Genomic DNA, 26,210 nt, shown 5'->3' on the forward strand with positions numbered 1-26,210 from the left:
CTTATTCTCAATATTAAATAAAAAAGTTTACCTTAGAACAAAAAACTACCCAAACCATGTATTTTTGAGTATTCATGCAAGAACTTGTGCATTTATCGAGTACTTTTATAAAGCATAATATATCGAGGTAAATTCGTTCTGATTTAGTTCTTTGGCTAAATTTTAGATTAGAATCTAACTTTACAATTCTGCACGGATTTTTATATTTTATTTTTTGTGTCCGACTCAGAAGACATTCTTGAATAGCCAAATTCTGCATGACATGTTCCAGAATGAAATCTTGCAAAACGAATTGGAAGCAGTTTGTGATTATTTAGATTACATTGACTCAAAAGTATTTATTACATTGAATTCATATTCAGAATAGCCTATCCTTATGTAAGTAAACATGGGAAGAAATTACTCTTCTGGCTTCTCTGAGAAGCTGGAAAGACATTTCTTATCGGTCGATGAAACATTTTAAAATTTTGGGTACTTCTACTAGTGCAATTAATCGTTTGGGGCACAGATAGAGAGAAATAAATGATGTTAGCTACCTCTGCATAACATCGTTTTGTATAAATGCAGGTTCGAAGAAATTAAGCTTCTGCGAGTGCATATCGTGGACTTTCCATTTCCAAACTATCAGAAACCGTTTGTATTAGAGAGGACTTTATGCAAGAAGACTGCTTAGATTCACTTGGATGTAATCGTACTGCAAGATTAACTTGGTTAATTGGAACCCAGAAAGATTATCAACTTTTCTTTTTACAGAGGACTCTCAGAGGTTTTGTTTTTATTCTGGATGAATTGAAGATGAGATGCAGGGGAATGAAAGACACTTGCGTCTTGCGTGAGAAATAGTAAGGCAAGGTGGCGTATTGATAATGACTTAAATAATAATTAAATATAATAACTTAATAATACCCAAATTGTAAAACCAATAATATGAGAAGCAAGACAAAACAAAAAATTCGGTTTTAATTCGTAATTTTTGGAGGCTAGTCTCCTCTGGCGCTTTAATTTCCACAAAGAAAATTGCAATCGCGCCGTTTTACGTAGCGAATTCGAGTATGTCGAGCACAAAATACAAAAATATAGAGAAGTGGTGGTTGCATACAAACTGATGAAACTGAAATTCTTCGGACAAATCTACTAGCGTCCTCTCGCTTGGCAGCAGAAACTGTTGTAATTAACTTGACAATTTGACGTACCTAATTAGACCAATCAAAATGGTAGAAAGGCGTGGCCAAATTAAGGCGGGAAGATTTAAATTTCATTTAATAAGATATCCTAAATTAATTGAAGGACCAATGTCTACATAAAATACAAATAAACTACCTCTGTCTTGTCTCGGTAACACGGGAATTGGTATGAAACAAGCATGAGTGCAAACCTTACAAATAAATTCACTAAATGTTTCATGTGAAAAATAATGACAAAAAAAATGTGTAAATAAATATGTATGGTACTGTAAAACTTTATTTAATATAGTAATTTAGAAATAAGAGTCTCATATATCACAGATAATTGATTAAGTGATTAATTATCAGAGAAATTTGACTATTACCAAATACAATTTAGTTTTCGAATTTTTAACCTCTTTGTTGGAATCTTTGACAGATTTCTTTTTGTTTTTTTGCATGATCATCACTGTTTAAAGGTTCCTGATTTTTATTTGTCATGTATTTATAGATTGTTAATTGAGTAACACTTATTCCAATAGATTTAGCAATGGCATGTGTGTCGCAAAAACTAAAGGCATTAAATTTCTCCCGATGAAGAGACCTCAAATTATCTTTTTTAGAATATAATCAGCGACATATGGTGTGGCATCTTCGGAAAAAAAATCATCCTCATCAGAAATTATATCAATATTAGCAGAAGGCTGAATAAAAAAAAATGTTCGGGTCCAAGTTGTTATCAGTTTGTTTAATAATATTTTTGTAAAAACTCGCCAAGTTACCAATTGACTTACAGAAATCATTTGCACCATTAAAACTTTTTCAAATTGAAGAACTAAAATTATATATACCCAAAGTTTTTAAAGCTGCAACAAACTGCAAACAATTTGGATTGTAGTTTGTAATTCCATGTTTTCTAATTTGCCCAAACTAATTTTCAATGAGATATTTAAGTCCCATATCTTTGAGATTTTGCTATAACAGCATCACTGCTCTTAGTCATTTGCCATCCCTGAATAAATTGTCATCTCTTATTTATTTGTCCCTCTGCATCAATAATTTTCCACCCACTTAATTTAGGCAACATGTTTGACTGTAATTTTCAGTGAGGGAAATCAACTGACAAAGCACAATGATTGTTTGCCATCACTATTAATATATTGTGAATTATTAAGTGAATGAAACAAAAGTGTCACTGAAGTTGACTGAAGATAACCTGATTTTCCTTTTTTATTAAGGCACTTATATGTTCTTTTCAAGTTGACATATTGAAAAGCTTGCTTAATGTACTCCAAAGTGTTCAGTTAGAACTTGATATTTTAATGGAGACCATATAGCATCATACCTAAGCCTATGAGGATTATGAAGTGATCAGAACAACCTCTCAAAATTCACATTGCATATCTCACTCCATATGTTTTTGTTGCAATAGGGTGTGAAGGAAAAAAAGAAAAAACCTTTTATTAATGTGTCAATCAGAACCATTTAAAATGTACATACTCATACATAATGGTTATTTACAGGAACATTTTAATATATCTTTTCATTGGTAAAAAAAAGAGAGGTCAGACATTTTGTAATATTTATTTATGATGATCAAGTTAAAAATTAAATATTTGAAAGGTTGATTGAAACCAATTGAATTTGATTTTATTAAAGACTAAAAATTGACAAAAAGATAACAGTAATAAATAAAATCACATATTCTTACCGGAAACCTAGAATTGCTGTAAACCGATTAAAACATTACCCCTAATATTAAAACAGAAAATTTTTTGAAAAACAAATAATTAATTTAAAATAGCATCGTTAACCTTAAAATAAACCCAACCCACGCTTACGCCGCTTACGGCATAGATAGAAAGTACAAACTGAAATTATATGACAAATGATGTTCCATCAGTCAATGTCAACAACGTCATTTCTGTCATATTTGCCAAGCAAGATGGTCGACATGCGATTTCGATCTGCCCCATGCAAGTTTCATACATGTGTTGTCGAGCGTGCATATTCACCGTCATATTTATAGATTAATACTTCGTAGGTAGGAAACTCCTATAAGAGCCAATAGAACACTAAACGTCGATTGACTGTTGCGCCCTCTGAATGTCGAGGAGTAGTACTAACCGGAAGGGAAAATTGGTTTGTCACGTTGAAATAAGGCGCGAAATTTTCAATTTTGCTCTAGTATACCGTGCGCTTAAAATTAGTGGGAAATGCGAGATTCTTTCGGAAATTATAGTAGGCAGATTAAAAGAGTGTTAAATTGTGACTTCTTTTGTCCACATATTAAATAAAGTCCTCGATTTGTCACTTTTTCTATCTGCGTATTTTATCAAATATAAAAATTCTTTAAAATTCCATAGTGGAGAAATTTACAACTTAATTTGATAAGGAACTTTATTCAATCAAGAGAAGTTTGCAAAGCACAATTTATACAGGTTGTGGCAAAAAGTTATATTAAATGTACAGTTAAATTTACAGGCAATAAAATCACCAAGGAATTACTCTCTACTCAATTCACTAGTGGTGTTCCTTAGTAAATTAAATTACTATCAATAATTTAGTATTGAAAAATGCAATAAGTAAATATGTTAAAAGTAAAATTTACAGGAGTTACCATTTCCCTATTTGAACATTTTAGACTTCAAGATTTGTATAGAACGCAAAACTAGTAAATAAATTTTGACATTGAGGCTGCCAAAAAGTCTATACAGAAACAAGGTGAATTCTCTGCGTATTGGTCTCCACTGGGTAATTTATTTTGGACTCTAATATCTAGAGAACAAATGTTTTGAAGTACTAATTTTTAAAATCATTAAAAAAAAAAAATTCTTACCCCATTTTGCCATACTGTTCATCTAGGATCCTATGGTATTACTAAAGACCTGGATGCAGTTTTTAACTTTTAGCCTATCAGCAATTCGTGTTCTGAAGACGGACATTTTTAAATGGAGTCTCCTTTACATCAATGGACTCAAAGAAAAAAAAATAACCATACAAAATTTTATTTGGTCACACAACAGTCTAAGAGATATTACTAAGTTAAATATAATACTTTTTTTACTACGATAAAGTTAATTATTAATTAAAGAGCTTAGTTTAACACAAGCAGTTTTATCATTAAATTAACCTGAAGCTTACACTTCTGGGGTCACTTGTTACTAAGACCACTTTAACTTACCTTCTATTAAGCCTGGGAGCTAATTTTTAACAAATACTTTTCCTAACCGCCTTATTAGTGGGACTGGCAATAATAAATGACCTCCAAAATTTCCCGATTTGTCACCAAATGAATTTTATTATTTATAAACATCATAATAGTAGGCCAACGAACTTAAAGAAGTTGAGAAACAAAATTGTTGAATCTACCAATTCCATCTTACCTCAAACTCTTTCGGAAGTATGAAAAGGCTTTAACGATAGGCTAACCTTTTGTTTAGCTAAAGAAGCTCTTTTTGAGCCTTTTGTTAGGTTTATTATTTAGAGTTTTATTTTCTGTTTATAATGTTTATATTCTATTTATATTAGAGTTTATATTTTATTTTAATGGGAACAACGCTTTAATTTTCAATATGCAATGCACAGCAAAATTGTAATTCCAAATCTATCCGGGTTTTACACATGTAATTCACGCATTATAACAATATTATAACAATGCCGCCTAATATTTTTTTAAAATTTTGCCACAAGATTTACAGCCCCCACCGACGTTATATGCTTACTAAAACAACATTTAAAATAATCGAGCTCGAACACCATCGTACTGTCGCGGCGGCGGCGTTGCATCATCTCGCCTGTTAGAAATTTTGTATGTGTAGTGATGCATTCACCAATCTGTATATCAGATGTATAGTAAAATATATTTTTTATATTTCTGTAAAATCATGATCATTACGTTCGAAAAAGAACACTTAATTATTTACCGCTTGGAGCAAAATGAAATAACGAAATAGCGGACCCTGGTTTCCATTAAGTCAGAAAACGTTACTGTAATGCGAGAAAAGTCTGTTAAAGTGTTATTTTGTCCAATAAAAATATTGACACAGTCATTTCTCGGCGCAGCGAACAGCCAAGTCTCGAGCCATTTAGTAACAAATATATACAACTTTATGAAGTTTTTGTAGCTAAGCCCTGAGAAAATTACGACCTCTTTTCGTCACACTTCGGTATAACGCAATTAAAATTCCCCAGAAATTAAACCAATAAAGTAATGGAAAAAGATATTAAAACTTTTAATGCTTTACTCTATTCTCAGTGCTGTTAACGAATAGAATCTATTATTTTTTGTTCAGTTAATTATTTTTCTTACCAAAAACTTAATTTGTTTGTTTCCTATTTCGGTTGAATAAAGCCTACTTATACGGATTAAAAGATGTTTAAAGCGATAAGAGTTTTCGATTGCTGCGCTTAGATTTATTTAACAATTTTTTTTCTAAAATGAAAACTATTTCTTATGAATAATTAAAATACTTGTGAAACTAAATAAACGGTAATTTGCTCTGTATCCGGAAAATATCTTCAGTTAAACAGTAGCATCTTTATTACGACTAATTATTTCTTGAAAAATTTTGTTAAACTTTCGGGTTAGTGCTTCGAATGAAATACTAATTAGATCTTATAATTTATCTTGCAATGGAGGAAACTCTTTTTAGACTAATCTCATATTATATCACAGCATAGCCTAAGGCAGCGAAGGATTTTGAGACTTACGTAATTAAATACTACTGCGCAGGATTGATAAAATTTTTCTACCTCTATCAGCCGGATGCATTTGGGTTAAGTCGTATTTTTGGGATTGCTTCTAATTTAGGATTTTCGACCAGAAACGAGGATAGAGTGTAATATCCTCACTTCTATTTATTTTATTGTGTGTGGGTGATCTAAAAAAATATACAATAAATAGCAATTTATCAAATAAAGAATATTGTCATTTTAAATTGTAAGTGACATGATGGAAATGAAAAAAAAATAAAGAAAAATAAAAGTAAAAAAAAACAAGGCGATTTAGCTAGCTAATCGAAAAAATATTAAGCTTAATTAAACGAATGCAATTCTAGAAACGCTCACTTTTCTTTTTTTTTGAATTTTATTCTTTATAGCAAAAATAGTATCAGGATAGCAAACTCAAAGTAGCAAATGTTAAAAAATGTCCCTTCATGTAAATATTCAATTTGTTTGAAACCATATGTGACTAAAAATTGGCTATAAAGTAGATTAAAGTTTTTTACTCGGATTAAACAGTTTTAGTTTTATTTAAGAAACTTATTTGCTTAGACTCAACAGCAACTGAGAGTATTGCATATCAAAGCATAAACCATTTAAGAATCATAGTATCTAACTATTGTAGAATATATATTTTTTTATTTAGAAGATATTTCGAAATTGGTTTATCTAGATACCTCATAAGCGAAGCGATGACATTCATAATAATATATTTTTTAGAACAAGTACACTTGTTCTTACACTAAGAAATGTGAGTCTACAAGTGGAGTGTGTCTACTGCCGTAGCCGCTATCACATACAATGCACATTCTACTTATCCGTAAGTCTCATATAAAGGTTATCCTTAGCTCATGGTGCAGCCTAGTGCTACCGAAAGGAATTGTTGAATTGAACCATGGGGGTGCTGCGTATTCATAAAGAGGGATTGTCGCGAAGGATATGTTCCATAGTGTTATTTTTTTGAAATTCCTACATTTGGGATCGTTGCAACCTAAACAGATTCTTGTTTAGTTTACAATGATCAGTCAGGATTCCAATAACTAAAAACTAATTTCTTTTTCTGGGTCGATCCTAATCTTAAGCTCGCTGAAAGTCTATCTGCATAGTTTAGCAACTGCTTGGAAAGATTAAGCCAATATCGAGCAATCCTTTTGATTCCTGGCTGATGCTATACTCAAGCCGACAGAGGGTTCCAGGATCGGATTATGATGGATGTTTAAAAATGTCAAAACAGTTTCTAATTATAACAATGCTAACTATATAATTGTTAAACAGTTTTATTGTTTGTCATATTGTAGTTCATATGAAAAATGCATCATTTTGTTGTTTTTTGTTTTAACGCCAAAATAAATTTCTTTATTAATTATCCGAAAATTTTACACTGGCCAAAATGTTGCTGAATAAAAGTTTTTTTATCCTTATTGGGACTGATTACAGAGCATGCATCATTTCGGAAATACTTTTCACATGGTATAACTCCACTTTAGTGTCTTAAACACCAATTAGGTTGGGATCCTCCTCGATATTGTTCCTAATTATATATTTGGTTATTTATGTTGTTCTTTTGTTATTCATGATAAAAAATATCTTGTTATACAGGATGTTTCAGAACTATGGGATCGAACTTCTGGGGATTGTTCAGTGCAACAGAAGAATCCATTTGAGTATAGGAACCCATGTCCGGAAATGCGTCACTACGCCACTATTTATAAAAAACATTAATTACCTAAATAGGATCTGTTGCATTTATTTTTACCTTTTGTACATGATACCATAACAACAATAGTTTAAAATCAACGCCTATCAATGTCATGTTTAAAAATTTTATAGCTTACAATTTTTAAACATTTACTGCTAATGGAAAACTTTACCAATCAAGAATTCGTGAATATGCATTTGGCATACGGAGCAACAAACTGCAATGCACTAGCAGCATTGCGGTTGTATCATGAACGTTATCCCGAACGACAGCATCCTGGATACAAAAAGTTTATTGCGGTTCATCGGCGGCTCGCTGAAACAGGCATGTTTAAGGCCAAGATGCATGATACTGGTGTTGCTCGAAGTGTAAGAACGGTCGAATTTGAAGAAGAGGTGCTTCAGCGAGTTGCCGATGAACCATCAAATAGCATACGTGACGTCGCTAAGAATATGAATACGAGTAACGTCTGGCGGGTACTACACGAGCAACAACTCCATCCTTACCACTTTCAGAAAGTTCAAGGTATGACTGCAGCCGATTATCATCCTAGAGTTCAATTTTGTCGACGGCTTCTGGATCACATCATTGCACAACCAAATTTTTTACGATATGTTTTGTGGACCGATGATGAAGCCTCTTTCACAAGAGACGGTATTTTTAATAGTAGGAATAGCCATGTTTGGGACGAAGAAAATCCTTATGCACTTTTTCCAAGAAAACATCAGAACCGTTGGTCTGTCAACGTATGGGCAGGCATTGTTGATGATTATTTAATTGGGCCATACTTTCTACCGGAACGGTTAACAGGACCTATTTATCTGCGTTTCTTGGAGGAAGTTCTCCCAGAACTCCTTGAAAATGTTCCACTAAACGTTAGACAGCAAATGTGGTTTCAGCATGATGGAGCGCCGGCTCACTTGGCTGTACAAGTACGCGAGTATTGGGCTCAGCGGTTTGGGAACCGTTGGATTACCAGAGGTGGAGCAGTTTCTTGGCCTCCTAGGTCACCCGATTTAACGTCGCTCGATTTTTTCTTGTGGGGACATGTAAAGTCTTTAGTCTACGAAACTCCAGTAGAATCAGAGCTAGACTTAATTGGACGAATAACAGCAGCATTTGAAATCATTCAAAACAAGGATCAAATTTTTAGTGTAGTCTACCGAAATCATGTGCGGCGTTTAAATCGGTGTATTGAGGTTGGAGGAAGACATTTTGAACAATTGTTGTGATGGTATCATATACAAAAGGTAAAAACAAATGCAGCAGATCCCATTTAGGTAATTAATGTTTTTTATAAATTTTAACGCGTCTTTGGGCCATAGTGGCGTAGTGACGCATTTCCGGACATGGGTTCCTATACTCAAATGGATTCTTCTGTTGCACTGAACAACCCCCAGAAGTTTGATCCCATAGTTCTGAATCACCCTGTATACAGTGCAACGGTAAAGTAGCGGATAAATTCAATAAAAATGAAATGGACCATTTCTGACAAAAATGCCCGAACCCGTCGATTTTAATATTGGGTTTAGCGTTTTTCTACGTGGAAATTAAATATATAGGGTGACTCAGAAAAAAGATATGCCGTCATCAATATGTTTTTTAAATGGAAACCACCATTTTTTATTGCAGAATCAAAAAGAACGCATTTTTTTACAAAGGATATGGTACAAATGAATAGTGGTTACATAACCAATTTTGAACGAAAAATTATGATAAATGAAGAAACATGTAAAATTAAAGAAAAACCTATCTAAATTAAATGTTCGAATTCAGCACCATTAACGACCTGACAATAACCAAGGCGATTTAAAAATTCTTTTTGAACATGTCAGTGACATCTGGAGAAATATTTCTAATTTCCTGGCGTATTTATTTTTTTAAATCTTCTAAACTCGCTGGTTTAGTGTCATACACTTTACTTTTTAAGTATCCCTATAAAAAGTAGTCGAGGGGAGTTAAATCTGGCGATCTGGGTGGCCATTCAATGAACCCCCGTCTACTTATCCAACGATTTGGAAAAACTTTATCTAGATAATTGCGAACGGGTAAAGCATAGTGTGGCGGAGCTCCATCTTGCTAAAAAAAAGATCACGTTGGTGCATGTCGGGTTCTTCCAAATCCAGATACAAAGTTATCAGAGCGAGGATAAGATCATTTTATACCAAATACCTCTCACCAGTGAGAGTATTATCAAAAAGTAAGGTTCTAAAACTCTTCATTTCACTATACCGCACTACACATTGACTTTTTGTGCATGACATTCTGTGAAGCAATGAGGGTATTAGGTCACAGTATCGACAATTCTGTCTGTTCACATAGCCGTTTAGAGTAAAACGTTGCTTGGTCAGAAATTATTTTCCGTTTTACAAAATTATTGTTACCATTACATAATTGCTGCATTTGCTCACAAAATTCATTTCGACGATCAAATTTATCTTCCGATAGCTCTTGAAGTAAGAATATTTTATAAGGGTGGAACTTTACTTTTTTCAATACTTTTTGCACAGTAGATCGGGATAAATTAACATTAGAAGCCGTGCCTGTGGCTTTGGGATTATCTTGGACCGTTAACATGCCCGAATTCACAAAACTTTGCTTCAACTCTGCTTACCATGCTTTGGCTAATAATTTGACTGATCAGGATGAGCTGCATTAAACAACTGAACCACCTGCTTTTGAATACATATTGATGACGTCATATCTTTTTATTGAGTCACCCTGTATATTTAATTTCCACGTAGAAAAACCCTAAACCCAATATTAAAATAGACGGGTTCGGGAATTTTTTTTCAGAAACGGTCCATTTCATTTTTATTGAATTTATCCGCTACTTTAGAGATGCCTTTTATTTTGTCATTTATTTTGATTCAATTTGTTTGAGTTGGGAAGCAAATCTAGGAGATACTACAGCATTCGATCAATAAGGTTCTTCTAAGTTCTTCTAAAAATTGAACTGAAGCACCTATAGGAAAACGGGCGTTGCCAACAAAACTCTGCATTCCTCAAAAGATCAGTTACACATCAGTCATATTTTGGGAATTTCAGATTACTTTTAGAACGGACTTTTCTATTTAATATTAATTAGTCAATTATTCTTATAGTTCAAACACCAAATTTGTTTCTAATTTGCTTAACAAGTAATACATATACTATGGCAGTCGCCATTATTAGCAAAAATCTAACGATATGTCATTTTTGAACACAGACTTCGTAACTTCGATTTCTACATTGTTTAACTTCAAGGAACCAAAACATTTGATCTATTGTCTCATCTGACTGTCTTATTATTTAATCTTAAGTCTACCAATTCTACCGTAATGTGAACCGTTCTGTCAGTTTGGTTGATAAATAATTGTTTGTTGCTTTACGTAAGCTGGACGTTCCCGTTGAGGTTACAAAAGTGGTGCGCACAATTTGAAAGCAGTTTGGGCAGATATGAACGTATTTGTCATTATTTCACCATTTATTATTATATATTGGTTAAAATGTGTTAGTAAGTATCTAAATTTCTTTTGTTTAGTTATTGAAAATACTAAATCAGTACTGAAATATAAAATTCAATCAGAACTCAACTTATTACGTTTTTTTTTGTTGAATCTTATAGTTAACAAAAATTCTCCATATAAATGTAACTTATTCAGGCATTTTTTGTTCTGAACTTCGATCAAGAGACATTCTTCGAGATACGCTTATTTTTAATTTGCTTTTTACTTTTTTCAAAGCAGCAGGGAAATATGATATTTTTATTAAAGAGCGAGCAATCTATTAAGAATCCTGTTTTTATTTGTTAAAAATCAATATATCAAATCAGGACAAAGGGGTGTTTTATTTATTATTTTCTCTTAACTTGGAAATTCTCGAACTTATATGAAATTCTAATATTCCCATTTCCAATTGTTAGAAACAACCTTATGCCGTGCACAGTATACGCTGCGCTGCGCCCTTTTCTTGCCAACGTGTTAGTATAATTGCCAATTTAAACACGTCACCAAGGAATATATTGACAGGTCTGTTCGAAAAAATTCAATTGTTGAGTTAACAAGCGCCCTTTCACTGGAAAAATCTTAATATTTTTTCTCCTAATATTGTTTTATTTGCTTGGAATGGAAAACATGTTAACGCTAACTATTTGTAACTCTCCTGATATATGATAGAAAAACGCTTAGACCGATTTCTAGGGGGATATCTTTTTATCTATCTATAGCCATAGTGATCTAAAAATAAAATATTGCATTTTAGTTTAGATTTTTATAAAGCCCAATCTGTTTAATTTTTTTTATTCTGTATCTTCAATCGGTGTGAAGCTAGACATAGTTTCCATAATAACAAGACTTTACTTAAAAATTAAATCAACTTACCGAGTATTAAAAAAAAACGCAAATAACTTTTTTTAACAGTTTACACCCACATTACAGTAAAAATGAATTAGGAAAGACGTAGGTCAATGTGGTAGTAAATGGTGTCAATTTACTCCGCGTAGTACTAAAGTTTTTATTTGAATCTATTCCTCATATTTTCAGCAATTTTTTGAGTTATTTGAGCTAGATTTAACCGTAGTCGCTTCTGAACGTCTTGAATGGAAGTTGGCTTCGTACGAAAAACTTTACTTTGCTAATGTCCTCAAAGAAAATAATCTAAAGGACTTAAATCCGGTGATCTCGACAGCCGCTCAATGGGACCTGCCGATCTACTGATTTGCGAAATACTTGTCCAAAAACTGTCGTATTGGAGTTACATAGTGCGGTGATGCACCATCCTGTTGGAAATAAATATCATTTTCAATATAGTTTACTTATTTTTTTATTATTTCGGAAATTCATGGCTCTATTGTATTTTGATGTATGATTATTTATACAAAAGTTGCAGAGATAATCTACATTATAAGTTTGAAAAAATCAATAACAATTTTAATTTAACAAGGATTGTTTATATTTAGGTAGATGTTATTGGTGGTAAGATTTCTGAATAATCGTTTTTTATTGGTCTGGTCTTGAAATATCCCCTCATTCTAATACATTGGGCTTTATGATAAATATGAGTCAATAAATGTCGTTATTCCTCCAGGGACATTTATTTTTCTAAAAGATTTTCAATTTCAGTGTAAAGAGAATTATAATAGATCAATTACAGGTTCATTAGAGACATATTTGAATAATTTTTTAATACACCAAACTTCTTCCTGGAAATTTAATGGCATGACATTTTTTTGGGATTTTCTACCGCCCAATAATTGGGTATTGTGTCTTTTCAATATTACCGAGATGATTCAATTTTTTACGACTTAACTTATTTTTTATTTTCTTGACACTTGGACTTACAGCATTATTATTTGTAGTCTTCCATCAAACGATTAGTTCATTATGAAAAAATAGTATAAAATCTACTAAAAAGTCATTAAAGTCAAAATGGCTTTTAAGTGTTTTATACTAATATTGTAACTTGTTTTTTATATTAATATATTGTAATTTAATCATATAAGTAGAAAATGTGATTCTGTAAGCGTTGATAACTTAAAAACAGCTGAAGATAGACATATAGTACCCTTATTAAAAAACAATTAGAATTCAAAAGTGTGATAATAAATGGGTTGTTCAATTTAAAAAAATGCAACATTTATGGCGTAATTCTTTTGCTTTTTAGGCAATTGGTTTTGACGATTTTTCAAAGTCGCACACCTAAAATATATCGATGGACTATTTTGAACTTGGAAAATACGGGGAAAGTCGAAAAAATAAGCCGCTTTTCCTCTTGTAAATGTAATATCATGTATTAAATGTAATTAGAAATTGTTCAATAGAATAATGAAAATATCAAAAATATACCAACAAATGTTGGATTGGATCCAATGATTTTTCTTTTATATATTTTCATTGCCTTGTCCTTTATTTTATACTTTTTTTAGGTCTGGGTATAGTTTCCATATATTTGTCTTATAAGTCTGATAATTTTAATCTGACTAAGCCTAAGCTGTTGTCCGTAAGCAAGAACTGCCTTATTTTGCTTTGTTTTCACCTAATCAAGATTAAGGATAACTCTTGATATCTAGACCTTGAAAAATAGCAAAAAATGTGGCTTTTGCAGCGTGAGAAATACCAGTCTACCATTCTATGGACTGTACTTTTTTATTTCCATCTAAGTGTAGTGCATTCTGTTGTTGTTTCCTTCATGATGAAAATCATAATTTTTCCAACACAAACATTTTGAATATTTATTTCTGGATTGACAGCAGATGTCGTTCACTAACTTCGTTTTCTTATGTCTAGATGTTGTTATTGTAACCGTACGGATCGTTAACGTTTTAAGAAATTGTACGCTTTATAGCGGGTGAAAGTGGTTCAACCACATTTGGATTTTCAGTTAGAGTTTGTATTCTTATTTGGAAATCATAATTTCGCCCTGAGTGGAGTTTTATAGGAACCTCTCCAGGGTTTATTTAGGATCAAATCCACTACGTCACATGCTCTTATCAACATGTTTTTTTTTTGTAACCCTCATTGGTTTGCGAGGTAAGTTTCATGATTTCTAATTGCTCCTATTTTAAGAGAGGATAATTTCTTGTAGGGTTTTTCTTTTTCTTCTTAGTTTTATATTCGGTTTACTCATTGGTAACCCTTTTGTCTTCATATATTCTAGGATACCTGAAGTACCTGGGCTTGACTGATGGTTGGGTTAAACCTTGCGCTGTTTTAGATCTTCACCAATGTGCAATCTGATTTTCTTCAATTATGACTATTTGACTTGTACCATTTGCACATTTGTTTCTTTAGTGACGACTGATTAGTTACATAGTTACACCCTATAGCAGATTGACACCTGCTAGGTATCTAGTTTTAAGTCAATAAACAGGCTGTTATTTGACTTTTATTACCTATCATATTTTTTTAAAATTTGGTAATGGTGACTATTATAGATATTCTGGATGATTCACTATGATGTAAACAAAATATTTTAAGTAATTTTATTATGATATGCAATATGCACGGCATGTAAAAAATATTTGAATATTGACCTCTTTTTTGTATTTTTGATCTTTTTATGCTACTCAAAATGAATATAGAGACATGTCTTGCATTTATTAAAATTTACTTAAATTGTTTTCAAAAGGCTGTTTGGTAATACGATTAAAAAAATACAAATTAGCGTCAAAAACAAATAAAGTTTATTTAAGAAAAAGGTACATTAATCATGAGTATGTCCACCTCTGGCTCTAAGAACTTCGGCACAACCATAAGGCATGCTTTCCATTAAATTTCTAATTATTTGTTGTAATAACTGCTCGTAAATCGTTAAAACAGCATCTGCAACTTGGTTCAGATTTTGGAAGAGTTGATGATCCTTCAAAAGTCAACAATCCCAGAGATGCTCAATAGGATTTAGATCCGGGCTACTAGCTGGCCATCTCATGACATTAATATTCTGCTCCTGTAGGAAATTTCTTACGACCCTGACTATCTGTGGCCTGGCATTATCTTGCTGTAGAATGAACCCAGTGCCCATATTTTGGGCAAATGGGACATGAGGTTCCAACATCTCTTCTATGTAACGAACAGCTGTTAAAGTCCCTTCCCGAAATACCACAAGGTCCGTGTGTCCTGTCAAAGTTATACCATACCTCCACCTCCAAATTGAATTGATTTTGATCCATCATTTGATCATTGATCCACCTCCAAATCGAACAATTTCCTGCACACAGTCGTCCAAATATCGTTCTTCATACACGAACATGCCCATTATTGTTGCATAACATGAATCTTTTATCATCTGTAAACATTACATTGGCCGACTGCTCTAAATTTCAATTAAGATGCTCTTGATAAAAGGTTCTACGATTTGCTCGATCAGCTGTGAAGGAGTAGGGTTTTCCTGAATCCCCAACATCTAGTGCAACACTTAATGTTACACCACGTAGAACCGCGCAACTGATTCTACTATTAACTTCGAAGGACCACAACCATAGGTTGAATTTTATCCCAGGAAAGGCAAAAGTTACATTAAAACATACATAAGGGTTACTTCTTTACATCCCTTTATTATTGTAAAAAAGAATCCGTTTTTTACACATCACTACTTGCATAAATGCTTAATACTTATTTACCCAACACTTACATTTAAGCGTACAGCAAACTTCTAATACTAAAATTACTTCCACTTTTAACAACACTTGGAGTACAGAGAAAAACTGCTAGTGAAAAAGCCAATATTTAACTTTTACTATTTTTGGAAATTCCGGGAAATATTTTTTATACAGAGATCGAGCGCATCGACAGTGTGAAAGATGAACAGCTACTAAAGACTTCCTTCGCGCCTGGAGCTGCTTACGTAATCGTTAAGCACCATTCGTACTTATTAGTGAATAGCGTATTTGGTGCAAATATTTCATTGTGATTTTGACAGTGTTGTGGTTTTCACAACAAGCTGGAGTTAATCTAGGGGCTCTAGCAGGTCGTCTAGCATGGAGTTGTTCTTCGTGAAGTTGGTTTTCTATCGTTTGTTCCGAAAATTGCATTCCCGTAGCTTCTATACGCCTGTTCTTACGCTGTTCTTGTAGTAGCGGTGCGACTCCTAATTGCCCAAAGTCGTAAAAAATGATCTTCTCTCTGGGTTGTTGCCCTTTGTCGATTGGGATAAGGGGCTCTTCTTACTATGCCGTAAATTTGGTAGCGATTCCAAACCGCAGAATGACTTATATTAAGCATTTGGGCTACACGACGCCTTGAATACCCTACTTCGATCTACTGCCGCTACTGTAGCAACTTGAAATTCGTTGAGGTATACCCTACGTATCCTCCTTCTACCAAATACATCAACATGCATTGTTAAAATTTGAAAAATTAATGCCTATCACGAAGTAAAGCAAAGTGAAACTAAATAATAATTTTATCATCTCATGTTTTTTTGTTTTTTGTAGAGCTACAAGTAAAAAAAAAGTAAACAGCAACCGAAATTTCTTTCTTTTCATGATATAGAATTAGTAGAGAGTACACACCAAAAGTTTCAATCGTGCAATATGTCTCGTTATAATAATAATTATCATTTAACATAGTGTCAAAATTAAAAAAGAGATTCTTTTTATTTTGAATAACTTAGGCCTTTCACCGAAAATTTAGTGGCGTAATTTAACATATTTCAGATTTTCTATTAACTTTTGATTAAAATAAAAATGTGTATAAACTTGTAAATTTTTGACCTAAAACAAACTCACCCCTGATTTTAAAATAGGTTTTATTGTCTCGCCAATGTTTATTTTTCTCACATATACAGTCTCTACTATAAAGTATTGAATAAAAATTATTTAAAGCTTATATTCTAAAGTCAAACTTCAGTTTATTTCGAAATAATCTAATTACACTGTAAGCATCAGTTTCATTAATTCATTTATCACTAATTTTAATTCATAAATATATTATTCGAAATACTCAAGACTGATGTACACCAAAAGGAAGATCTAATTTAGCATAAACTCATAAAACTCAAATACAGAGAGAACTTTATGAAACTATTCTTTTTGTAATACATGTATGTATGTATCAATATATCGACGAATAGTGTCCGCATTTCGGCCTTATGTATAGAATAAATGAATAAATAACCGTTCTTTTTAAAGTTTTAGAGCAGGCACTGATAAAAGGCAATTTTTCAAAGCTTTGAAGCGTAACACAAGCAGGTCAAATAATGAATTTAAAATACCAACCGCATCAATATATATCCAACAAAAGATTTTTTAAATTGGCTTAAAAATAAGTCGCACGCTATGATTAGTAGGTACAGATTTTGTTACATGTTATGGTAAAGAAAGTCTTTTATATACTTTGGCGAAAATTAATATCCATTTTCTTTACTGTAAGATATGTAACAGGGATATATATAATAAAATACTAAAATACCCTTCTGATCCTTTTTGTGTCGGGATAACAAAGTGCCTTTAGGTAGTAATTAAATTATATTAAATATTGTGTATCAAATATTGTATATTAAATAAGGATAGCGTAGGAAACAAAACATGGCGACTCTTTTGTTACATTTTGATGTTTTAAGCTTGTTTATTTTTTATGCATAGTATTTTGGTGTGTCACTGTCATGGAAACATGTGTGAACTAATTAAACTTCGCCTACTAATTTAAATTGAATAATTCTTTGTCATGTTAAGAATCAGACTTAGCAATATGTGATCTAGAAAGATATAGCGAATCCTTCGAGAACAACTTCTTTACTGTACTCTCTTATTATACGGGGTGTTATTTAAGATCCTGGAGTTTGGCCTCCAGGATTCTATGAGTAATTTCAAAATAAAAAGTTCACGTAATAGTTGTAATAGTTGACTTATAATAGTTGCTGAAAATGCCCTCCTTCAACCTCAATGCAAATATCAGCTCGTCTTAACATTGATTGCCGGACTCGTTAAAATATTTCCGGCGTATGTCTTATCTGATCACATAAATCCCGTATCCGTTAGGTTAATTCTTCTTCAGTGTTGACTGGAGTTTTGTAAACGAGAGACTTTAAATGCCCCCAAAGAAAAAAATTTAACGGATTTAAATCGGGTGACCTGGGTGGCCATGACTGTGGACCTGCGCGTCCGATCCAGTTTTCTCCAAAAGTGAGGTGAAGCCCCATCATGCATGAGCCACATTGCTCACTTCCAGCGGGACATTTTCTAATAGTCCAGGTAAAATTAATTCCAAAAAATTCGATATTCTTAACCATTTAATCTCGGGGGCAAAAAATTAGGTCCAATGAGATAAACATCTTCAATACCAACCCCAACATTCACGGAAAACTGTTGGTAAAAATTAACTTCTGTAAGCGCATGGGTATTTTCTTCAGCCCAGATATGATTATTGTGAAAGTTCATAATTGAATTTCGGGAGAAACACGCTTCATCGTTAATTAAAATACGTGATAGAAATCTTGGAAACGCTTCCTGTTGTAGCAAAAGCCAAATACAATACAATAAGCAACTAGTTGGGGACAATCGGCAGGTAATAACTCTTGAACACGCTGTTTGTGGTAAGGATACAGTTGATATTCTCTTAAAATCTGCCATACGGTAAAGTGAGAAATATTTAATTGTTCTGCAATTTTGCGTGTACTTGTACCGAGGCTACGCTCAAGTTCATGTAAAACCACTTCCTCAATCTCCACTATTCTTATTGTGGTAGGTCTCCCAATAACAGCAGCCGACGTTTGAAATGTGCGTGATTCGCACAGCCTTTGATATATTCTCACAAATGTTTGTCTTATTTGTCTTATTTGGTATAATGCAATGAGGGTATCTTTCTTAATAAATGCATCTTGCCGCTCTAGAATTGCCTTCAGCCATTCCATAAACAAAATGCATATCGGCCATTTCTGTGTTTGTAAATTGAACCATTTTCCAATATTAGTAATTTTATTCTTCGAAACACTTCAAATAATTGCAATCGTTAAGTACGCACTGTTTTAAGTGAGTTATGTCATAGTCAAATTTGTTTTAATAGTAATTGTTTTTCCTTCCATGGCACTCTTATTTTTTGTTACTTTTTTTTTAATAAAGGCTTGCACGTTGTCCCAGTCCAGATCTTTAAGATCTTCCCGCTGGAGTGTCGTTGCTCAGAAAATTTTCCTTCTTAGGCGACTCTACCTATCACAGATACCTAGTATGTGGTATGAAGTTTCCTCCCCTGTACCGCAATTCGGACAGAGTGGGCTTTCTCTTATACCAAGAAGGTGTAGATGCCTGTTTAGACTGTTGTGCCCGGTCAGGATTCCCACCAAGTCTTTGATACTTTGTGGGGTCTTTGTTAGCAGTCGCCTTGCTTTAGAGCCGGCATGGTCTGGTATCATTTCCTTGGCCTGTCTACATACTTCGGTCCTTCTCCAATTCTTCCTTGTTTATTTCCAGACCCAATTATTAAGTGCCTGGGAGATTTGTTTTTTGCTAAGACCGAGACAAGGTTCGGGGCCTACGAAGGGGTTATCGGAACCTTGTCTTGCCAGTTCGTCGGTCCGCTCATTGCCCTCAACACCTTGGTGTCCTGGGACCCACCTCAGTCTCACTTCCTTGTGTGCTGCAAGCTTTTCCAATGCGTCTCTGCATTGCTGGACTAGCGCTGAGCTGGCCCTGGGTTTCTGAATCGCCTTGAGGGCAGCTTGACTATCGGAGTAGATGCAAATCCCCCCCGTCACCTTCCAATGCCTCTCGTTTGTTCGCTACTTCGAGTATAGCAAACACCTCCGCTTGGAAAACTGTGGTGTGTTTCCCTAGCGGGAAGGATTCCCCTGTGTTCGTTTCCATCCTGTACACTCCGGCTCCGGCTGAATTGGTGCTTTTCATCCATGATACATCCGTGTACCAGGCCTGGAAACCACTTGGCTCTTTAACTTGGTTCGCCGACCATTCTTCCCTTGTCGGGATTTCGACTTGAAACCCCTTCTTTAAACTTAGTTGGCCACTTTCTGTAGTGCATCTGGATGTCAGAATTGGTATGTTCTTACACATCTTGAGAGCAATCGTCATATGGCCTTGTCCTAAGTGAACATTGCGCCACCCTCCGCTATCTCTCATCCTTTTATACGCCGCCATGTCCTCCCTCTCAATCCAGACTAGAAGGTCCGGTAGCCCAAGAAGAATATTTAGTGGTGCAGCAGGTGTTGTTCTTATAGCTCCAGTAATTCCCAAGCAGACCAGTCTTTGCAGTCTGGTCAGCTTTTGGGCGTTGGTGACCTTCAATACGGCTGGCCACCATACCACGGATCCGTACGAGATCCTCGGTCATATGACTGCGGTATAAAGCCACTGGAGAACATGGGGTTTAAGACCCCATCTTGTACCTATTGTTCGCCGTAATTGCCATACATAATGGAAGGTTTAAAGCCTGTCAAATTCCGCCTCTTAGAGAATGAGCTCGGTCTTTTCGGGGTTGACCGACAACTCTGTCTCCCGACACCACAGCTGTTCCACTATCCTGCACGCGACTTGCATTCGCTCACAGACTGTGTTCACGAATTTACCCGTGACCATCACTAGTCCGTCGTCCGCGTATGCCTGTGCATAGAATCCTTCAAGTTCTAGCTTCCTGATGAGACTGTCCATCACCAGGCACCAAAGGTGTGGCGAAAGGCAACTGCCTTACGGGCAGCCGCCTTTCACCCTGGCCTCGACTCGACAGTCTTTCAGTGTAGCACTGATCTTCCGGACTTCTAGCGCCGTTTGACCCACCTGACAAGATGAGCCGGAGTGCTTTCAGGAGGGCTTGGCAGATAGTGTCTGTTTTTGCCTTATCAAATGCTCCTTGCACGTCAAAGAAAAGAGCAAGTGCAATTTCCTTGTTCTCTATTGTTTTTTCAGCTTTGCTCACTACAGAGTGAAGTGCCGTTTCCGTCGACTTCCCTTTCATGTAGGCATGCTGATTGCTATGTAGTGGCGATTCTATTAGAATCTCCTCTGTTATATACCTGTCTATAAGCCTTTCTATAGTCTTAAGTAAAAATGAAGTCAGGCTTATTGCTTATAGAACTTAGTTTTAATCTACGCGAAAACATTCAAGCGACGACTTTCGTCTAATTTTCATTGCTTAATTAGTTTGGTGGTTCTAATATTTTATCATGTTATTTTCTCGGGGACATGCATTAAAGTGCTTTTAATATTTTATCTCGCAAACGAAGAAAGATATGTAGGAAACTCAGGAAACAAAAAAAAATGTATTTTTAGCTGCTTAATTTGAAACAAAGAAAAAGATTAAAAGAAAGTCTCTGGAGCATCATTTTTTTGTCAAAAATATTGGTTAGGGTGCCTTCCGAGATGCCCACTGGACATAGTAATTTTAATCTAATTCGAGATAAATTAACCTCTTACTGCTATTAATATCACTGTTAAATTTAAACAAAATCGATTGAAAGGATTGAATTGAATCTCTTGGATTCGATTAGAGACTTTTTACTTAGGGATTAACTCCTCAACGTGCATTGCTTTTCAAAATAAGTTTCGGTCCAATGTAGGAGGCAGTAGATCCCGTAACGCTTTCAAAATTTTATCAAAAAAAAGTTTCCATTTAAATTCATTTATTGCAAATAGTAAGTGCATGAGATTTTTTATTTTTGGGTACTCCACTGTATCCTGAAACCTATACATACATGTATAACATTTACTGAGTTACGGTTTTAGCCAGCTTTTCCGGTTCTACTAGGTATGCTTATTTAATCTTTGCTGTTATCTTAGGGCCGTCTGGCCGTCGGTTTATGCAGAATCCTTGTTTTGATTATATTATATTATAAAGCATATGTACAGGGTGTCCAAATTTGGACACTTTTGAAGATTATCTCGGTTGTCATAGAAGATAGACCCATGCGGTTTTCGCATGAATATGTTACTTTACGAAAATGACCTGACGGTATATGCATATGGCAAATTTTTGTCTTGGGTGCCAAAATACCTACGAGTCAACATGCAATGGAGATTCCTAGGTAAAGTATTAGGCAAAAGAGAGAATCACAATACTTCATTTAATCCCAATTCTTCATTTGCGCTTGATCTAATAGGAGAATATGTAAAATACGCCACTCTCAGCCATCTAGGCTAAAGCTATTTTTTTGAATTGTGATTCACAATTATTGTTGCAACTTAATACATTCATTTCCGCACCCAAGACGTTCATTGCCCAGGCCTGTATATACCACCATTAGCTATCCAAATGATTCGATTCCAGGCAGCCAAAAATTTAACGACCTATTTTAATAGTAACTATAAATAAATATAGTTTTGCTTGTTGTATTGACAGCTTGACAGGTTGACAGCTTCTGCATCTATATCTGCCATCTCCACTCGTCTATATTTAAGATCTTTAAATTAATATAAAACCACGGAAACGTCAAGCAAAGATTTAGCTTCGTCAATGTGTTTCACCCCAAATAATTTTTACATGTTGTACTAAAAATTCTGCTTTTTCACATCCATTTCAGTTTATAAAACAGTAAAATTTATGTCTGGTGTTTATTAAATATTCTACTTGGAAAGTATTGCGCCCCATTTCGTAGTAAATAAATTTATTTTTGTGTTAAATGAATGCGAAAACTTTCTTAAAGAGTAATGCATTCGCACTTTCGTCTTTTGTGTATATTTTGTCGTTTTATTTGACAACTCGTAACTCCCCTAAGTATTACTCCCCCTATTAATTTAAAAAATTTTCATTTTATATAGGGCCGTTTATATTTAAAGCAGCGACAGCCAGCCTATCTTTATGGGTGCAGGTTATTTATTATTTAAGATATAAGAACTTTAAAATACCGCTTGCTCCTTATAATAAGTTTACCTGATATTTTGTTTGAAAGTTTCAAAAAAGTAATTGAATATATGAGATAAGTATCGAATACTTAAAGCGATTTTGTTTGTATTGGTTAAATTTAAATCAACTAAGAATTTAATCATTGTGCTTCGAAATAATTAGATTTTATAACACTATTCAGTTTTCTACGATAATTATGGTAAGTTCTAAATTTTAAATTCAAGTCTGATACATCATTAAAAGTGATAAACGAAAAATAAAACTAGAAAAAACTATTTTAGATGTATACATAATTTTGCAAGGGTGGAAAATTGATGCGTGCTTGCGTGAAGTGCACCATTAAATAATAGGGACAATTTCAATTATCTTAAATACATCTATTAATGTGTTGTTTTATCGACCCATTTCCATTATGTTAACTTTTAAGAAAGTTCGATAAGGGATCAATTAAAATGCAAGCTATTCAAAACTTTTTTCTGTTGTTACACACCAGCAGTTTCATATCCTCACAAACTAGCGAATAAAGTGGAGCAGCTTCCACAAACGGCAGTTTTTAATTCAATATCAAAATACAAAATTTTTTGGAATTGGCTTGACTATAACTGCATGTTGCTTATTTTTTTCTCTCTTTTTTAAGGGTACTTACTAGCACGTTAACATTATTATATTTGCGCCATCATTTTTTATCGCATTTTTTGTTTAAGATGTTTAATTATTATTTATCTAGTTTTATAGATCGCTAGTTAAACGAGTACAATGGGTCCAGTTATTAAGTAGTTAAAAATAAAACTTTGTATTCGTAATACGGAGACTCCACTTGCAGTAAAACTCAAGTGGAATACGTGACAGCCACGTATTTCCTTCCCACGTGGGAGCAAGCTTAGTTATAATGTAATTATCTAAAAGCACAATGACTAAATTTATTTTGCCTAAATTAAATTTCACAGTGTGACTAAATGGTTTATATATACTAATATTTATAAATTAACTTGCTTTACAACACTTTCGGTAAGTAGGTACTCAAAGAAGTAAAAGAGTTTCTGAAAGAGGACCTGTTTTGCAAGTGATACTTTGAAGCAAGGGACCACTCACTCTAATCGATGGCCAGAAAGACAATAAATCCCAATGACATTCTCCATATTAAAATTTGAATTTAAATGTCATAATTTTAAAACTGTTCGCTAGATAATTAGTGTTTGGAAATTGAAAGAAAATAGAATGACCGGCTGATAACATTATGCAGCATTCCAATAGATTCAATAAAAATGAAATGGACCGTTTCTGAAAAAATGCCCGAACCCGTCGATTTTAATATTTGCTTTAGGGTTTTTCTACGTGGAAATTAAATATACAGGGTGACTCAAAAAAAAAAGATATGACGTCATCAAAATGTTTTTTTTAACCTCCTGGGACCCGGACATGTTTTTGTTAAGTTAGGGTTGTGAGGCTTTTAAATATAATAAAAAATACTTAAATAAACATTGTTTACTAATAACTTTTTTTATTTTTTTTCTTACTTTGACAGATACATGACGTCTATTAAAATGGACATTGGGTCTTAACCTAAACTAAAAATTCCTAATATATAATTTTTTTTCAATAACATTTAAAACGTATGAAAACGCAGAAAATAAATGTAAACTTAAATTTATTTGCTATGGAACTCCATGAAACAGTTTCTGTTGCCAGTAATGCACAAAAATGTGTTGCATATATTACAAAAAAACTTGGCTTTTTTGGCACAAGAGTAATTTTTACATCTGACCGAATTTTTTAAGTCTGTGGCAATTTCTGGAAAGTGTTGTTTCCGTTTCCTTTCGGTGGCTAATGACGATGACGGTGAATGGACAAAGATATTTCCCTCAGGATTTCTTCTAGTACCTACCCCTCGGATGTTTTCTTGGGATTCACTTTGTAGGTTGGGTGTATTTGCCAAAAGTTGAATGGCAATTTCGATTTTAAAATCTAAATATTGTTGTATTTTACGTGAAGGGTTTTTAAATATTTTTTTATCTCTTCGATAAAAAAACCATGAGTTAGCCATTGCTAGATCAAAGAAATGGAAAATGACCCTTACAGTCCATTTTTTTGATCTATCAAGTTTTAATCTATCAAGTCTATTTCTCCCATACAATCGTTGTATTTAGCAACAACGTAAGGTCTTTTAACAGGAATATATTTAGAGTCATTCTTAGACCACCTTTCACACTCATCGCTAGGTTGAATTCCTAGAGCAGTAGATGCCAAAAGTACAGATTTCAGATCATACCATTGTACAACTACTATTTTGCCATCTTGTCTTACAATTTGTTCCGAGCTGCCTCTACCTATCTTGGCCATCATTTTTTCCGAAGGTAAATTTGCTGCCGCTGATACACGAGATTTCATAATGGTTCCAGTACAATATTTCTCTTGTAGACGAAGATATTCCAGAAGTGGTATTGTCGTGAAATATCTATCGCAGTACACATGACTTCCAGGAAATAAAGTCCTTCCAAGGCGAACAACAGCAGAAGGTCCAACACCAAGTTGTTTTACAGAATCATCTGGAAAAGTATCTTTTCCTTGATATAATTCAAAATCTACGACAAGACCATCAGGGGCAGCAACAACAAAATTTTTCAAGCCCTCTGGATTTGGCTTTCCTCTAACGAACTGCTTCATTTTACAAGTCCCTGTAAATGGGATCTGTTCATCTACAGCAACCACTTTCTCTCTAGGTAGCTGCAAACACCCTGCCATACTGCTTTTATAATAGGACGTACTTTCCAAAATTTGTCAGACCTCCGTACCTCTTCAGTGGTGCCATCAATGACGATTTTAAGGTTACTTCTTATAGCAAAAAATCTATCTCGAGTCATTGTATCTGCAATAGCTGAAACTTTAATGGTTTTTGCCCAGTACATTCTGATTTTGGGATATTTTAGACAGAAGATCAAACAAACTATTCCAAAATAATGTTTAATCTCATTAAGAGTCAATTTAAGAGATACTCCTCTGAGTTCAACGTACCTTGCATTTGTGCAATCACACACTTTTTGGAATAACTCATCTTCAAAGTACATGGCTAAATACGATTTTGCAGTCCAATCATACCGGAGCTATGCGCTGCATTCACTAGAGGGGCCTTTAAAATTTGGAGGTGCAAAAGTATCATCTCTTCTCCAAGACTTTCGCTTTAAAGGATCCACAGATTGCTTGGCCATTTTTAAGTTTTCTCTCAGGACACTAAGAGGAATTCTATCTTCTTCTTCTTTCTCCTCACTGCTGCTTACTAGTTCTTCATTAATTATTTTTTTTTCTCTCCCCATTAAATTATCCATAGTTTGAATTTCTTCTTAATCATCAGACCTTTCAATG

General features: G+C 33.9%; 2 protein-coding genes across 3 annotated transcripts in view; one reads left to right on the forward strand and one right to left on the reverse strand.

The window, feature by feature from the left end:
- Positions 1 to 26,210, reverse strand: part of LOC126749133 (OTU domain-containing protein 5-A) — a 104,601-nt gene that overhangs the window by 67,396 nt on the left and 10,995 nt on the right. The window contains exon 1 of one of the 2 annotated variants that reach the window (XM_050458790.1): positions 5,877 to 5,895. The exons of the other annotated variant lie outside the window; for it this stretch is intronic. The gene's annotated coding sequence lies outside the window, so the exon portion shown is untranslated. Of the gene's footprint in view, positions 1 to 5,876; positions 5,896 to 26,210 lie in introns of those variants that run through there. 2 annotated transcript variants of the gene reach the window in all.
- LOC126749132 (plexin-B) overlaps positions 1 to 26,210 on the forward strand; it is a 559,001-nt gene that overhangs the window by 41,513 nt on the left and 491,278 nt on the right. The window lies entirely within an intron of this gene.

Source organism: Anthonomus grandis, chromosome 22 (genome assembly GCF_022605725.1).
Source record: "Anthonomus grandis grandis chromosome 22, icAntGran1.3, whole genome shotgun sequence".
Taxonomy (NCBI): domain Eukaryota; kingdom Metazoa; phylum Arthropoda; class Insecta; order Coleoptera; family Curculionidae; genus Anthonomus; species Anthonomus grandis.